Source organism: Mirounga leonina, unplaced genomic scaffold, assembly GCF_011800145.1.
Source record: "Mirounga leonina isolate KUSES-001 unplaced genomic scaffold, KU_Mleo_1.0 Mir_168, whole genome shotgun sequence".
Lineage (NCBI taxonomy): Eukaryota > Metazoa > Chordata > Mammalia > Carnivora > Phocidae > Mirounga > Mirounga leonina.
Window position 1 is genome coordinate 48,357,972 of NW_023270426.1, and position 5,236 is coordinate 48,363,207.

Consider the following 5,236-nt stretch of genomic DNA (forward strand, 5'->3'; position numbering starts at 1 on the left):
TGGTTCTAATTGGAATTAGGAATTGGTATTAGTAGTGGGTTAGAGACATAAGAAGAACAAAACATAAGGGACATTGCTTTGGGAACTGGAAAGGCCAAATAGGAGGCTGGAAAGAAAATGATCTGTGTTATATAGGGATGAACTGCTTTATAAATATTTGGTAACTTGGAAGTTAGAATGTGCACCTAAAAACATTTGGATTTCTGCCAAGAGATCTCCAGATGAAATGACGAAAGTGTGAGCTAGTTGTATTTTGCTGCATAACATAGGACTACAAGAAAGAGACATTTGCATCATTCAATATTTTTACGCCGAATCTAACCTCACCATACTAGAAAATTTCTGGTTCATTTTTCCTCAAAAAAATATATGTAGGAAAGGGTTTTATCCCTTTCTTTAGGTCGAGAGTGAGGACCAAATGCTCATTAAGTAGATTTGGAACAAATCTCCCTATTTCGTCAGTTGCCTCACCCCAACTAGTACCTCAAACCTGAGGTTTTCAGGGGTTTTACAGTACAAAATCCATTTGCTTCTTGGTGATTTCCTTCTCTGCAGGTGCAGGTCTTCTACCTTTCTCTTCTCTGCTAAGGCTGGAATCTTCCAGTTACTTTCTGTCTTCATATATTATGATTTGAGAAGAGAAGTGCCTACTAGTTTGATCAATGCTGCATGTGTGTTTCTGTTTTCATCTTACTCGTTCCTGAGAGGGGAAAGGAGAATAAAATATTTTTTTCTACCATCTTAAAACTGTAAATCTCTGCTCTTTTCATGTTAAAAGAGTAAATGCCTAGTTCATAACTAGCTTGTGTAGATTATCCCAGGAGGGCCTGGCCTAGGAGGCTTGGGAGTCCAGCAGTGGAGGTGTCCATAGATACAGCTGGACTGAATGCCAAAAGCAGGAAAATGAGCTGGGAAAGAGCACTTTTCCAAATGACCAGTTCAAAACTGGAATGGGGGAGGGGCGCCTGGGTGGCTCAGTCAGTTAGGTGTCTGCCTTCAGCTCGGGTCATGGTCCCAGGGTCCTGGGATGGAGCCCTACATCAGGCTCCCTGCTCTGTGGGAGGCCAGCTTCTCCCTCTCCCACTCCCCCTGCTTGTGCTCTCTCTCTTGCTCTCTCTGTCGAGTAAATAAAATCTTTTTAAAGAAATGGAACGGGAATGGCAAGTGGGTTGAGAGGGGACTCAGTCCTATGTGGAAGAAGGAACAGAGATGAGATGCACTAGTATGGATGGGCTGGGCAAAGCAGAGTCAAAGTTGAAGCAGCTTATTTGAATTTCTGTCCAAGCTTTCCGAGGGGCCATGTCAGGCCTGCCTTGATGCCACTGCCCCAGGGAAGACTGTTTTCTGGTTCTCACTGTCTTAACACAAAGGAAGAAGCACAGGTGGTCACCAAGTGCCTTCTGAGTACCCTGCAGAAAAGGTCTTCTTACTGAAATTTCAGAAAGTCACATTCTTGTTCTAGTTATGAGCTCTACTTTGTCCCCACACTTTGTGGATCTTGTCTAATTTGGGTGTTTTCCTCTGCAGGAGTGAAATAGGATATGGGGGATGCGGGGTCATATGGCTAGAGATTGGTCATCATTAAAGCTAAGAGGAGACTTCAAAGTCTAAAAAGTTCAAGGGGGAACACCAAATACAGATTAATAAGAGCAAAGGCACAGACACCCCAGAATCATTGAAAGTAGCAATGGTTGCCCAGGCAGCAGGAAAGGCTCCTGGCACTTCCCCAGCCCCTTAGACTCCCTGTGTTGATAGTGACCAAATTTTCAAAATCGTAGATCTGAACATCTAATACGACAGGTACAAGGGCACTCCAGTCTGAATATTTGAAACAGGTATCATCCTGGGAAATTTGGAGCCTGGAGTGCCATCTCCCCAGCCCCTGTCACCCTGAAGCACCTCAATGATTTCTTGTCCCCACCCTTCCCTAACTCTTCATCTTCTAGTCCTGCCTTAATCCTAAATGGATTACGTTAGTGGTTTGCTAGGATTGGTGACACCTTTCTCTCTTGCCACTAGTTTTTTGCCCAATAGCTTATATATTTTGAGTAGAACAGTTGTGTGGGGATTACCTGCCCTTGAGCTCTTTCCAGAACAAAGGGTTTTCAGAACAGACCTATATAGGCTACTCTCACTCTGAAATCTGTTGTGATTATTAACAAGATTTCCTTATTTCCTATGAATTTATCAAAGACTCGAGTGTGGAGTTAGTTTAGGAAAGACAAATTACTTTCTAGCTTCCACATCTTGGCTGAGAGGAATAGCGATTTATGGTTTAGGAAATCCCAAATAGGAAAATTTTGTTGTTTTCTCCTTTTATTTGATCTGTACTTCCAATTTTTTACTTCCTTTTACTTCTCATAATCCAGACCCATCTTTCCTATTTTTCACATCCATCAACCTACAAGACTATGTAAATATAATTCCTGTTGATTCTTATAAACATTAACCATAATCCAAAAAAAATCTTCGGACTGCAGTCCTAGCAGAGCAAATTTTAACACTGACCAAAGAGATTTGTTTTTTTTTTTTTTTTTTTAGTTCCTTTGAACTGAATTTGGAAGGTGAAATGGTCATAGGTAAAACTAACAATTAGCTTACCTCAAGCTTGCAATAGAGCGAGGCAAAGAAACACCAGGTTATTAATGAAAATGATTCCAACTCCCCTCTTAAAACCAGGTTGTTCCCAGTAAGTCAACATCTGTCGCAATCTGTATAAAAGGGCAGAACATGTATACAGCAGCACATTTGAAAACCCAGCTGCAAAACATTAAATCAGAACACAGAGGCCTTCGATCGCTGCGAACTTGTCTTTGGCCTGACAGTTGCCAAGTAAAACAGAGAGCGCTCTGCTGGGAGCCCTCATGGGCTGAGCCTCATTCTCTTCCCCTTGATTTCTCAGTCAGCTAATGTGAGTGAGGCCACTGCCCAGTGACCACATCTGCCCATAACCTCTCAGCTGAGCCAAGTCCAAGTTGTTCTCCCTCAAAACTATGATTTAAATAAGGGGTTGTTTTAATTCCACAGAATTATGATTTAAAGGATTGTTGTTTTAATCCACTCAGTTTTGGGGTGGTTTGTTATGCAGTAGATACTAATATAGTGTACTTGTCTACTGAAGAATCCCTGTCTTTTGTCAGTTCTGAAAAAACTAATTATGAATCACATATTACCTCCTTCCCATTTTCTATTCACCACCCTGTAACCTTTTTTTTTTTTTTTAATAAAAGAGAGTAAGTTGGGGCAGGAGGGGCAGAAGGAGAGAAGGAGAGAGAGAGAGAGAGAATCTTAGGCAGGCTCCACACCCAGCATGAAGTCTGACACAGGGCTTGGTCTCAAGACCCTGAGATCATAACCTGAGCCGAAACCAAGAGACTGACGCCTAACCGACAGCCATCGAGGCACCCCTCACCCCTTCTATAACTCTTATTGGATATCCTTTCTATCATTTATGATTCTGTCCTTTGTGATTCTTAAAACTCTCATTCATTTTTTTCCATTTTTCTCTCTGCTGCATTTTGAGTCATTTCCTTAGTTCCAGTTTCCTTATTTTCTATTCAGTTATTAAATATCTTTAGTTTTGACTTTCAATTAATTTAAGTTTCATTTATAAAAGAACTGTTTGGTCCTTTTCTAAATCTGCCTTTCTTTTTACATATTTTCCTATTTTTCATTCTATTTTCTATTCCCTTTAAAAAAATGTTGTAAGTCATTTAAAACATACTTACTGTATCATCATCTATAGATCTATTTTCTCTAAATTGGGGGGGATCAATTCTCCTGATCCGACCTAATTTTGTGATCCCACATTCAAGATGCTTTCCTTCTGTGGTTTGTAATTTTTATTATGAGCTTATATAGTCAGCGTGGATATTTTCCCCCTGAGAAAGAACTGTGTGCCTTGGGGTTTTTGATTGTCCCTTGACTGTGTTTGCAGGTTTGCTTCTGCTCGAGTCCTAGAGATATCACCAGTTCTCAACCAGCTTTTATGTTTTTTCTCAGCTTGATATTTCTACCGCACAGTGGAAACTCAGAACTCACGTCAATATACAGCATAGACTTGGTTTCATGTTTTTCTGGATGAACTTTTGTTTTCACCTGTAACCCGAGGACATAGGAATTTGTCTGACCTTGTTTTTGCCAACAGCCTAGCTCTCAGGAACTCAGACTTTGCAGAGTGCTCAATTCCAGTTGTCTTCCTTGCTCACACCAGACAACACCATGTTGGCTTGCAAGGGTATTAAAATCCCAGGAACTCTTACGGCCTAGAGCTGGCCCAAATCCTGAATAGGCTACAGTCGTTAGTCCTTATATACTGCCCAGTCTGACTTCCCTCTTTTCTTCTGTAATCTGGAGAGTTCCTGTTTTCTCTCTGTTACGTGTGTAACTATTTTGTCCAGTGTTTCTCTGTAAACAGTAGCAGAAGGGGAACTCTTCTGTATCATCTCACTCCACAGAATTGTTGGATGTTCTCCCTCCACACTCTTGAGACACAATTTTATAATAATGAAAGGTAAAACAACAAGGATATAAACATTTGGGAATATGTATATGCTGAATCACTATGTATCAAAATACATAAAGCAGTAATTTTTAGAAATGCAATAGGAATGGACATTTGTTTTTTTAATAATGTTTTAAAAATATTTATTCATTTTAGAGAGAGAGAATGTGGAGGGGGAGAGGCAGAGGGAGAGAGAGAGAGAATCTCAAGTAGAATCACAGAGCCTGATACAGGGCTCAGTTCTATGACCCTGAGATTATGACCTGAGCTGAAATCAAGAGCCAAGACACTTAACCGACTGAGGCATCCAGGTGCCCCAGTAATGGAGGTTTTAACATGCTCCATGGAAACTTTACCAAATCAAGAAAGTAAAAACTAAGCACAGTGGAGGGATCTGAATATTGCTATAAACAAGGTAGTTTGAATACATAAATATCAAACTTAATAACCTAGAAGCAGTGAATATATGCTTTCTTTTTTTTTTTCCCAGATTTTATTAATTTGAGAGAGAGAGAGTGAGTGTGCAAGTGGAGGGAGGGGCAGAGGGAGAGGAAAAGAGAGACTCTCAAGCAGACTCCATGCTGAGCATGGAGCCCAACATGGGGCTTGATCTCACAACCCTGAGATCATGACCTGAGCTGAAACCAAGAGTTGGATGCTCAACTGACTGAGCCACCCAGGTGCCCCTGAATATACTCTTTCTGATGCTCACTTAACATTAAAACTCTCAAG